This window comes from Phalangium opilio, unplaced genomic scaffold (assembly GCF_054372755.1).
Source record: "Phalangium opilio isolate 3A_F unplaced genomic scaffold, DU_Popi_V2 ptg000048l_1, whole genome shotgun sequence".
Taxonomy (NCBI): domain Eukaryota; kingdom Metazoa; phylum Arthropoda; class Arachnida; order Opiliones; family Phalangiidae; genus Phalangium; species Phalangium opilio.
This window is the reverse complement of record NW_028324170.1, coordinates 257,933-271,393: the sequence shown is the minus strand read 5'-3', so window position 1 is coordinate 271,393 and position 13,461 is coordinate 257,933. Positions and strand designations below refer to the sequence as shown.

General features: G+C 36.6%; 1 protein-coding gene across 13 annotated transcripts in view; it reads right to left on the bottom strand.

Annotated features, from left to right (window-relative positions):
• Positions 1–13,461, bottom strand: part of LOC149673433 (nephrin-like) — a 193,278-nt gene that overhangs the window by 148,333 nt on the left and 31,484 nt on the right. The window lies entirely within an intron of this gene.

Sequence of the window (13,461 nt, the reverse complement as noted above, 5' to 3'; positions counted from 1 at the left end):
TTACTATTATCTTATCGTTATCTATTCGTAGCATTTTTATAACTGATGGGGCATTGTAAATTTTGTGGTCAGGGTTTGTAATGATGCCCTTTGTTAGCGATAACGTGGCCTATTTCAATAATAATTATTTTTTTAAATTAAAAACGTTGTTTCGCAACTAAGCTAGCCCGATTTTAAGAATATTTCCCTCTGTAGCCTGATATATTTGAGGTCAAAGGTTACCCCACAAAATATTTAACAATGGTGAAAATAACAAGTAACTAGACGTTTCTGCTTCAAAATTGGAACAAAGAGTACAAGATTAGTCAAACTAAATCATATTTTCAAAAACTGATAAACAATGAACACAACTTACGCGATAATACATTGTTAGCCGCGCTTCAGAAGTTCAGCTTCGATACCCAATTTCAAAAACGAAGAACGAACGTACATCCTACTACAGCATCAGCTAAGTTAAGTACATGAGTTTTACATTGTGGCGAAGCTAAAAATGGAATTATGGCCAATGGTGGAGCTGGTCGTTCTCTCATCTAGAATGCATGAATGCAATGAGGTCGAAATTAACTTCGGGAAACCAGGGGGGACGCTCTTCTACTTCCCCCATCACACATCCGGAGGGTGGCGGCTATACCCCCAACAAAAAAAGAGACCCCCTCCCAAAGAAGAAAAAGAAGAAAAAAAAGCGCAAAAACCCAAAAGGATGCGTCGTTATATATATAAAAAAGAAATCGACGAACGTAGCAACCTTTAAGAAATCATTTTCGTTTTTCCCCAACTTTTACAGTCTTGGAATGCTTCAAATTTATAATGAAAACTCCCCGTTTTCTATGAGAAGTCTGAGCCATTCTAAGAGTGAAATTTCTTCTTCTTTATTTACAAGGACATCTATCGAGGAAGGGAATGAATGTTGACATTGTTTCAGTTGGAGTTTGCAATATCGCTAGACGTATTTTCGATCTTTATTGCAAATTCCGATTGAGATAAAATGAAAAGGAAAAGAAAATACCTTTAGCAAATAAAGATGACAAAGAGTTATATATCGAGGGATCGTTTAAATTTCTATACTGATTTCGGAACGTTTTATAATATATAAAATAATTTTTTTTAAGTGAAGCCAACTTTAAGGCTGAAACAAGCCCATGTTAATCCTATGGCCCCCTGTAGAAATGTTCGACCGCAATACACCCGTGTACATAAAGGATGAAATTATTTTTCGCGAGAGACAAAATACGGAATAACTTTTATTATTAATAAAATAGATAAAAAATAAAGGCGAAAGTAAATATTCAAATTTGCAAATTTAATGGAACTGGACTAGAAAAGTAGTTCTATACGCGGAGGGGTACGCAGATTATTTGTTATGTAACAAAATTAAATTAAAAACTATGGATTTAGGCCTATAAAATAAAAAAGAATTAGGTACATCGAATATTTTATGACATATTTCTCAAATAGGTCTAAAAATATATTTTTTTATGAAATTATACTCAAATAGGTCTAAAAATGTATTTATTTCATGAAATAATACTCAAATAGGTCTAAAAATGTATTTATTTCATGAAATAATACTCAAATAGGTCTAAAAATGTATTTATTTCATGAAATAATACTCAAATAGGTCTAAAAATGTATTTATTTCATGAAATAATACTCAAATAGGCCCAAAAATATACATTTTTTATGAAATAATACTCAAATAGGCCCAAAAATATACATTTTTTATGAAATAATACTCAAATAGGCCCAAAAATATACATTTTTTATGAAATAATACTGAAATAGGCCCAAAAATATATTATTTCATGGGACCACAACGAAACCATTGACAATCCCTTCAAAATTTTCAGGACGTTTGCATCTTCTATTGTCGTAAGAAGCAACTGACCCTTTAACGTCGGTACACAAGCGAACTTGGGTATTCCCGACCCACAATTTTGACCATAGCCATAGCTATACACCCACTTCTTGAGTAGATTTCGATTTCGGGTTTATACATATACATATAGATATATATATAATAGAGCTTCCTTGAAACGTATTTTGCCTTGAGGCGCAATGGTACGCTGCACGTTAAGGCGGCGCATATATAGGGTAGAACGAAAAGAGTTGGTTGGAGAGATATTACCCATGGCGCGATATACAAAATTTCTCCTGTAGAAAATATAATGCAAAATATTCCTCGATTTCGCTTTACAGAATCGGACCATAGCCTACCATAAATGGAATAGTGACTACGGAGCAGAAACCTTGACGTGCTAAAAGGACACCTTACATTCTTAAGCGGACAGGTAAATTTGAAGAAATTGTTTTCAAGTATCGAGTGGGTTCTATGGAAAATCTATTAAGAGGTCGACAATGTTCTATGAAATTTTTCCCCATGGGTAATCGTAAACAAGTTATGATTATACATCAGTGTTTTATGGATGAACCCTTAATGTAATTAGCATTGGCTTTTAATTTCTTACTTAAATTTTAGGGGGCCATCCGTAAAACAATCTACTAAAAACAACAACGGTGGCCATTAGTTCAAAAGGTAATAGAAATTACATTTTTGACTCAAAATCGTCAATAGAACTTCTAAAACCGTTATTGGAACACCGTGTGGATATTTCGAACTTCATTTCAGTGAAACTAAACGCTAAGAAATAAGAATATCTCTTATTTCTTCCTAAATAATAACAAATTGAATTTCCGTTCCTTTCAAGAAGATATATTGTCCATGAATTTAGTCTAGCCACCCGAGAAAAACCCAGGAATATATTACTATCAATTCCTTTTTCCCGAAGAACGTTCAAAAGTCAAATTCAGGCTGAGATTGCAATATTACGAAAGGATAAACGATACATATTGAAAGGGTACGAGTTAAGAGCTCTGATGGGAGCAAACTTCGAGTGGAGAGCGGGTTATAGGTATGGAAAGGCATTATTATTTATTTTGGCCAACTCCAGGACTCCTCCGTATGCTTGGGCCCATACGTATGGGCACCGCGCGCGCGATGGATGAAATAGCTCAGGATTAAATTTCGAGGGTACACGAGGGAATGTCTAAAGAAACAAGTTGGACTGTAACAGAAATACTCGGATCAGGCAAAATATTTTCGAAACGCCAGAACTCTTTCATTTTACCAGATACGGGTGAAACGCTTTACGGATATGATAGATGAAATTGACCTCTATTTAATGGTACCAAGTACTTAGGATTACATCAACCTAATCTTGAGAAAAAATAAGGTTTTAAAATTATTCATTTTAGACCAAAGGGTTAGAAATTGGATAAGATTTGGGAGTCAGAGCTCTGGCATTTTAAAATGCTTTTAGGGTATATGGTAGATTAAATTGTAATCTTTGTACTTGGGTAAATCCTTTTCTAGACATTTTTGCCCACTGGGTGTCTATGAACAAGGGACAAACTTAGGGACGTCAGAACTCTGGCAATTTCAAAGCTAAAATTAAATACTTCGAAAGGGTGATAAATGAAGTTGTCCTCTACCTAATTAACATCCAAACACTCATTCCTATCCATAAACAATCCAGATCTCGCTTAAATAAATAAATAAGGTTCCAAAATATGATTCTTTTTGGACCACCATGGGGGTAGGATGGGGGAGTTAGAAGATGGACAAACTTAAAGACCTCAGAACTCTGCCTACCAACTTTATAAATATTGGCCAAGATTAAAAGCAGGGCATTTTTCTCTATCCAATGGTTGCAAATACATGTGACTTAAACCAAATAGAGCTCTAGACAGTAAATAAGATTTAAAACCAAAAAATTAATTTAGAATAGATGGAATAAAAACCTTTTAACGTCAATACTCTGTCAACTAAAAAACTACGGGATAAATTTCTCAAGGATATAACAGATAAAATTATATAAAAACTTTGAGAAGCATTTTAAAACAATGGTAAAAAAAATTAACTAATGAAAATCATTTTCATTTTGTTAAGCTGCATGCTGGAAGTAACGTATCCGGGTAATGGATAGAACAAGATTGGTCCTAAGACTATGTATGGGAAAAAACGTTCATAAATTATGATTAAGCAAAACCCCTTTTTCCGCGAGAAGCCACCGTTCCCCCGGAATATCTCTCTCTCTCTCTCTCTCTCTCTCTCTCTCTCTCTCTCTCTCTCTCTCTCTCTCTCTCTCTCTCTCTCTCTCTCTCTCTCTCTCTTTCTCTTTCTCTTTTCCACACACACGGTGCTAGGCCTAAGTCCGAAAATGTTTCTGCTAGAAGGAGATCGTGTAACAATCAAGTTCTTTCTTTGGGCCATTCGTTATTCCAAGCGCGGAGAATGGGGCTTCCCTTTTCCTAACGAGGGAAAGAACAGGGCAGAATCAAATGGGGCAGCATCTAGACCCCCCCATTCCCCTTTCCTCTCCCTCTCTCTACGGCCCCAAACTATATCTACCTACGCTTACAAAACCCTCCTTTTTAGATTTATCGTATAAAGATGCATGCACCCTTTACCAAACTCTCTGAGTGAGAGAGAGTGAGAGAGTGAGAGAGAGAGAGAGAGAGAGAGCAATGGATGAACACGGAAGGAAATGTGAAACGCAAAATATTAGTATATTTTACTTATTAAAGCAAAAAAGTGATATCTGAAAATTTAGTTTTAACCCTTTTTAAAATTGTTTACACCAACATGTTTCCGTGGGGCTTCAACTGAATAAGAAGTCTGGTGATGTTTTTAAGGTTCGTCTGCTACAAATATTATACATTACTGAATTTTGTATAACATTTTGAAATTTTTATTTTTAAGGAAACCAAAAAAATCGGGCCTTGGAGTTTGGGACTCCATAGACTAACGTATTTTTAGTGATGTTGTTGGATGTATTGAGCCAGAAAAAAATTGTCATATACAGGGTGTTTCTGATAAGTCTGCCATAAATTAATGAGGGGGATGTTCTTTGGGAAATCAATTTTGATTCGAAAATCTCCATTTTGCTGTCCGGGCCACTGTTTTCTTAGTTTCTAGTTAAGACTGGATATGGTATTTTACGGATGACCCCTTAAATTTAATTAAGAAACTGATTTAGACAATGATTTCTAATTTAATTAAGGGGTCATCCATAAAACACACACTCGAAAACAGTGTCCCTTTTGGAAAAATGGCGATAGAAATTACATTTTCGACTCAAAATCGTGAACCCAAAGAACACCCCCTTAATTTATGCCAGACTTACCAGAGCAGATAGTAAAGCAGTAATTAAAACACTAACGAAGTAAACAACATACTTCACGCAACACTTTCCGCTACTTTTATATACTCTTGATATAATTTCTTGATCACGTCAACAAAAACAGTAAAACCCATTAAAAAAAACCGAAACTATCTTAGAAATCACCTAATAAATTTGGTAAGAATGTCTCTCTAATAGCTGGCCGATCATTTCACCATCACTTTACAATATAAGCGGGGTTCTCCGTGCCTTTAAGAGACGGTTGGAGTAGAATCGCTTAAAATTCGTAGCTAGAATGATGAATTTGAACGGAGCTTTTTTTTAATGGAAATCCGAACGACTAGAGAAATAGAGAGAGAGAGAGAGCCAAGGGTAAAAAAGGGACGTAAAATCTCTTGGTCTCCAAAAACCCTGATGATGAGATAGAGGATGGAGAAAAGGAGCGGAGGGGGGGGGGGTGCAAACGGGGATTGGAAGAGGCTGAGAGATGAAGTTATGGCGCGCTACTCCACGCAAGAATGAACCGTGACAAGTTTCTGACTATAACCACTACACCAATGTCCGTAACATGACATAAGTAAACTAAACGATTCACTATAAGTTCATAAGAAGTTGTCCCAGACCAATATTTGAATTAAACAGAAGGCCACGCGATGGTTAACTTCCCTACACGTTAAGACTACTACACCGTCGTATTAACAGTATAGCTGAAGGTCATCTGCTTGCTAACGTGGGAGATGAGGTGAAATAGGCCAAAAGAGTAGGGAAGTTTAACTATGGCAAAATAATAGGAAAGTTTAACTATGGCAAAATAATAGGCAAGTTAAACTAGGGCAAAATAATAGGCAAGTTTAAACAGGCCAAAATAATAGGCAAGTTTAACTTGGGCAAAATAATAGGCAAGTTTAACTTGGGCAAAATAATAGGCAAGTTTAACTAGGGTAAAATAATAGGCAAGTTTAACTAGGGTAAAATAATAGGCAAGTTTAACTAGGACAAAATAATAGGCAAGTTTAACTAGGACAAAATAATAGGCAAGTTTAACTAGGGCAAAATAATATACAAGTTTAAACAGGCCAAAAGAATAGGTAAGTTGCAACAGGCCTAAAGCGTAGGTAAGATGAAACAGGTATATAGGAAAATTTAAATAGGCCAAAAGAGTAGGTAAGTTGATATGGGCAAAAATAGAATGTAAGTTGATACAGGCCAAAATAATAGGCAAGCTGAAATTGCCCTAACGTAAGTGAATTACCAGTATTTTATTTAAAATCGAAAGTCATATCAAAATGTTGGTGTTCCCTTTCCTTTGAGTGTATATGGCAGTTCTAAGAATCCAAATACTGTTCGTTCTTTCGTCCATCATAGAAAATAGGGGGTTACTTGGACCATTTCAGCGATTCTTCCAGCTGACCATCGCTAAGATAAAGTTAACTTAATGACGGCGTGTATTATTATAGGGGGACACGAACGTGCTCACGATTCATAACGAAAAAGGTCTATAGGGTATATCTCCGATTTCTCGCGCCACTCTTTCTCTCATTACTGTTCCGTGTTTCGAAGGCGCGCGGATAAATTGATCGGCGTCTAAAAAGGAACACCTCATACAGACGCGTTATATTATCGTAAGGCGTAACGTATAATGCCCATAGGTTATAAAATAAGTTAACGTATAAAGGCGATAAAGCCGTAATGGGCCATAACCTATACTGGATTGAAAAATCTAAAATAATGCAATGCGGCAACAAAAAAAAAGAGTTAAAATCTTTCCTGACCTTTTAAGGTATATCAAAACAGTCTTCAATATAAACTCTATATAGGCATAATTAAGAATAATATTTTTATAAACCAGTCAAATCTTAATTTGGAAATTATATTTTAAAACCAATTTCTTTTTCTAGTGAGGATTCCCTGACCTTATTGGGTAATTTTTAAATTCCCTGAATGTTCCAGGTTTCCCGTGATTTGTTTACAATAGAATAAAATTCAAATTACGTTTCAATGACTTAAATTAAAGGGAATATGACACCATACATACAATAATCGACTCTAACCCTAACCTACAAATAAAATATAAACAGTTTCGAACGACTTGACTTAATTTAAATAACATTAAAAATAACTTCTGCAATTTTTCATTCGGTTCCCCTTTAATTGTAAGAAACTAGTAATGTAGCGGGAACGGTAGTGGAGTTAACCAACTTCCTTTGTTTTTATATTATGGTCCGTTTAATTGTTTGTTTTTTTTTTTCAAGCAAATTAAATTTAAACTCTCTTCTTCCCCTTAATTTTCAGGGCAGTTAAGTTAAAAACAAAAAGAAGGAAAAATAAGGAACAAATATCTTCATTCTCCCGGTTAATACGGTTAAAGGCAGAAAGCTGACACTATTTTAACCTTTAACCCTAGCTTCATTGCATTCATAGAGTGAAGACGTACATGGCGTTTTAACGCTCATTAAATAAAGTGCATGGTACGGAACGGTGGTACTACGCGTGGCGGTACCAGCAGGCTGGAATAGCTTAAGAATATATATATAAAGAACGTTAATTTCTCGGGTAAAACTAGTAGACTATTAATTGAAGGTTTCTCGCTTAATTAACTGGTGTTTTTCTTCCCTTTTTAATGAAAGGATAGCGACAAGCTCAAGAAGAGAAAGTTTTCAGAATCCGAAAAACGTCAATAGATTTTGAAGCAGGAAAACTCTCGAAGATTTCTTGGAATTAATTCAGAATATTGCTTCCAGAAACTAAATAAGATACTAATGCACGGTGTTCATATTTCGCTTTATTAATTGCAGCAGGAATGCATACAGACAATTGGAATAATGATGTAGCCATTTTATCAAAGTATCTAAGCGGATATTAATCATTATGTATGACCAATTTCACCTCGCGAATAATTTTTTCTGGCTTGTATTAGACTTTTTTATATAGGTGGGGTGACCTACTGACCTTTGACCCGAAATATGTCAGGTCGTGCACATGGAAATGCTTTTAAATCGGGCTGATATCGTATGTTTACAAAGCAGAGTATGTCTTTAATTACTAAAAAAAAAACAAGACTTCAGCGACCTAATCACCTTTGACCTCTTATATCCGAGGTCACAGATTGAATTATTTTTGAATTCAGGCTACCATCTTCACGACACAGACCCTGTCTTTAATTATAAGTCAAAATAATTATCGAGCAAGTATTATCTATACATAATTATAGCTATCGAACTAATTAGAAAATTAAATAATGTTCTTCGTAGTATAATCTATACGTTGGGGCTATATATTATACGAAGATGGAAGATGAAGAGGGTTATTTTTTTTCTTTTGGTTATCAAGGAAGCAAAGGGATGAATCTTTCACGCAGATGTTATGTATGAGACCACGTGCCTCCCCCGCTCGCGCGCGCTTATTAAACATGATATTCATGAAATAACAAACCTTAATGCCTTTTCTTACCTCCCATAAAAGTAAGCCTTTTCTCGAGGATAAGGTAGAACCGGCTATAGTCTGAAGGGCTTCTATGAAAGGAATTTTAAACGAAATACAGGGTGGAAACAAAAACCAGGCCTCGAGTTGAATAATATTAATATAATCGCAAGATTTCAATTAGGCCTCTGCAAAAGAACATCGCGAGATTCCACTTAGGCCTTGGTAAAAACACAGCGCAAGATTTCATTTAGGCCTTGGCAAAAACACATCGCGAGATTCCACTTAGGCCTTGGCGAAAAACACAGAACGAGATTTCATTTAGGCCTTGGCGAAAAACACAGCACGAGATTTCATTTAAGCCTTGGCAAAAACTCAGCACGAGATTTCATTTTGGCCTTGTCAAAACCACAGCGCGAGATTTCATATAGGCCTTGTCAAAACCACAGCGCGAGATTTCATATAGGCCTTGTCAAAACCACAGCGCGAGATTTCATATAAGCCTTGGTGAAAAACATACCACAAGATTTCATTTTTCGCATAATTTTCTTTAGTTGCCCAAAAAGACAGTTCGATTTCACGGTAATATTTTGGGGGGATACAACAATTACACCCTGTACATAAGAGAACTCTAGTACCTTGGTGAAAACACGTTGTTCAAATATAAAAAAAAGTGCGGGGTCGGGGGTGAGTGAAGCGTGGCGGAGGGATATTCGATGAGAAAAATTTGCATTTTTGGAGAAAAGGAGAGCTAGCTAGAGCATCCTGCTCTGAACCCTATTTACCTATTGTTCGTATCCTCGGTAAGATGAGAGAGCGAGCCAGCTAAGACTCGCATTCCCCCTCCCCTCCCCCGTCCGATCTTTTATATTTCTTACACGTATGAGACAAGGCTTAACCTAGCTAGGCTAGGCACGGCCGTGGAAAGTTTTGCCAAGGCCTAGATAGCTAGCTAGCTGCCAGCTTAAGGTTATACTCGAAACCCGACTGGCTCAAAGGAAACAGACACCTTAAACGAAAAATATCCAGGGACGAAATATGAAATAAGATGGACGCAATAGATAACCTTATATTTACACATTAGGCATCATTAAATATCCACCCTCTAAGACTTATTGTAGCTTATAAACTTATGACAAGGTTTACTAATTTTGAAAATTTTCCCTTCAGTTGATATCGCCTTAATACCGATCAGTCCCTTAAAGGGACTCTAGAGGCGTGTGGGTAAAAAATAATTGAAATACGTCATAAGCACGTGACCGACGAGAGGCGTGGCTAAAAGAAGCATTGTTAGTTTTACTTCCAAAACTAGCTTGCACTTATACTTCGAAATGCTAGAAGAGACTTACAGCTCGAGCTAATTCGAGAATGAATTGAAGTCCTACACTCGGTAGTTAATTTTGCAGTCCATCTAGGTCCTATTTAGTCTGTACTAAGCGGCCTTTGACAGCAGTGCCTCACCAGGCGTCGCTTTACCTCGAATATATGACCAACCTCATTCACTTCATAACAAGCTCCAGTTTGTAACCAGTGACAAACTTATGAAACATATCTTGTGAACTTATGATTGAACCAATCGTTAAGAAAAAAAATTGCGAATATCTTTGATACGACCTGATTTACCAGGATCGCACGAACCCTGCTTAAGATGTCAGGGAGTAAAGTAAAGCTCAAACAAGACGCGGAACTAAAATATTCCAAACGCATATTTTTCCCCTATATATAAAAAAGATCAAAGAATATAGAATATTCATTGGATAAAGAAAGGGAGGGAGAGGGAGAGAGAGCCAAGGCCCGAAATCTGGTTGACTCGTTCACGCCATCATAATCAACATCCCAAAGAAGAAAGGTATGCACCTTCTAAAGCCGATAGCGTGACTCGATATCTGCAGGTTGAGGATGAAATATTTCACCAAAAAACCCCAACCCTATTTGGTTAATATTTATTCAAAATTTGGGAAGGTGTATCAAAAGAAAACCAAGAAGGAAAAATAAAAATAAAAATCATAATATCATTGAATAATCAAGACAACACGTTTGTTATTTATTTGGGCCTATTTACCTAACACGGTTGTCAAAAATTGTAATAATTTTGAGATTCAAATTTTTTTACTGTTTTGTCAAAGTTAGCATTATATTTGTTAAGAACAAGCTAACTTTTAATTTGGAAATCATGTTCAACGTTGTAGAAGAAATTTTCCCTTCTAAAATAAAATTCCCTGATTCTGTTAAAAATCCCTGAACATTTTGGTTCATTTTTAAATTCCCTAACTTTACCCCTGACCTTCTTGTCCCAAATATAAATCCCCAAACTTTAACCCATGACCTTCGTGTCCAAAAATATAAATCCCCAAACTTTACCCATGACCTTCGTGTCCAGTACTAAATCCCCTAACTTATACCCTGACTGAGTATTTTAGTCTATTTTTAAACACCCCTAAACTTCTTCAATATCTCTCTCCAGATCTTCCATAACCGGCGTATGAACCCTGCATAAACCGTACCAAGATTACAGATCGTGGGTGACTTCACAAAAGGTAAGCAAAATTTCCATTAATAAATATTATTCTTCTTGTATAGACCTATATATCATAATTTTCTTTTTTTTTTTAAAGATAGAGAGAGAGACGAGTAAATACACCCAAAGCATTAGCATAATGCATTCCAAATTGCGACGATGGTATTTGTAAATGTGATCTGGCCATCTTTTGGGGGTGGGAATCTGGAGAAGGCTTTAGTGTGGCGTTAAAGAGGTTTAGCCAAAGAAGAGGAATAGGAAAGAAGAAATCTTAGTGCGGGAAGGGCAGTTTAGTAGTGATGGGAATCAAATCCATTTGCCAACTTGGTATTAATGTTCCGTCTGGAGTCATTTTTCATTCCACGACTTTTCTTCCGACTATGAAAGGTCAAGTATAGATCGTCGGGTAGGCTATACCACCCGTTTCCGAGCCGAGAGTACCATCCCCAAATTCTCTTACTACATAGATAACAGCGTGGTTTAGCTAGTGGGGTTTTTTTTCCTAGCCAGGGATAGATTTAATTTTAGAAGTAGGAATGGAGAACGGTGGTTAGTATTTACTTCAATCCTACTCATAGACCACCCAGTATCGAGCCCCTCCCTCCAACACATAACGAAAAGTTTAAATTATCTTATTGGTTCACTTAAACTACGTCTTGATGACGTTGCTGACGGGGACGGCGAAAAATACGTAATTCCTTTTTAACCTCTGTCGCTATGACCCGCCTCTTCTTCCATACCCCCCCCCTCCCGTGGAAGGGGTCCGGGACTATTACGCGCGCCCAGACTACTCTGTTCTCCATTCCTACTTCTAAAATTAAATCTATCCCAGTTGGGAAAATCCACTAGACACGATAGTAAACACATTTTTAAAAAGATAAATACGAGGTATTTATAAAGTCGCTGATGTAGACTAGGAATAAAAATATATTTCTTCTATTTAAAATATAAAAGAGGTCATAGAGCCCTTGAAGGTAAGGGGGAAGGGCTTAAAATTTCCTGGAGTTTCATTGGCTATTCAGCCTAGGTTACTCGTTCATAAAACTAAAAGATAACTTGTTTACATATCGATTCGGAGCGGATAGGTCGATAGCTACGTCAAATACATAAGGTGTGACGTCAGGGGTGACGGTTTCTATATCTCCTCCCCTTTTGTTCAAGCAGAAAGCCCAAGTTAAATATAAGTCAAAGTAGAGAAAATCTACGTATTTCTGTGTAGACGAACAAAATATTTACGGATTATCTACGTTAATTAAGACTTTCAAGTAATTCATCTGGTTGCCATCATAAAAGATATCCGTGGATTAAAGATCAAATATCTAAACCAACCAGGTGGTTTTGGGTGCTGGAAGGGAAACCCTAAGGGGCAAGATACACCCCTTTCAACTTATATACTGAATGGGGAAAGGGGTGTTCAGGGGTTCCCCCCCCCCATTGAAAAGAGCATGCAGTAGGACCGAGCAGTATCGACGAAGAACTAATGAAACTCACCCTATAGTACCTATCACATATTTTTCCTTTAAAGGCATTGTGAAAACACAACTAGAAATCGTTTTTTTTTCTTGATTTAGTAAGGGCCACAATAAACAAGTATTTTAGTGATGACCCCCTTAATTTTAAGAAAGAAATTAATTAATTAAGGCGTTTGGAGAAGCATCTATATTGGTTCCTGGTGAAGGTTTCTACCCTGTATATAAACAACAATCCTCCGCTAAGGGTTAAATATTATTTTACAGTTTTTAAGTTCTGATTTAAATTATAATTTGTTTGGGGGTTTTCTCTCGATTAGGATAATGTTTTTCACATTGCCTTTAAGTATATAACGGAGGGAACCATGGGGTAGAGACTGGTATCACCCTCTTACAATCCCGCTCCCTTTCTTCGGGCGAAAGATGATTTTGATTGTAGTATTGGATGGAGTGCAGACATGGACTCTTAATTCTCAAGGGGACACCGTGGAGAAGTTAATTGTTTCTCGCAACGCCTAGCGTGTGCAATGGACCTTACCTACATATTTCAACCGTAACATCCATCGTTGAAATTTATAGTGACCTTGATATACCACAAAAAATACAGATTCGTAGTAACGCGCGCCTAGCGAGTTCTGAAATTGAATTTAGAGACCCTATATACTAGAACGCTGATCTTAATCTCTTGTTGGCTCATATCGTTATCATATATTTTTGTCTGGACAAATTAAGAAATCACAAACAGTTTTCCTGTCCCCTTTTGGTGTTATAATATCCATGGCGTAGGTAACGCTGCCATTCTCAATACACAAGAGCAGCATTTCGCACAGCTTCGTTTAGGGGTTTTTCAACTAAACTACTAACGGAAAAACTT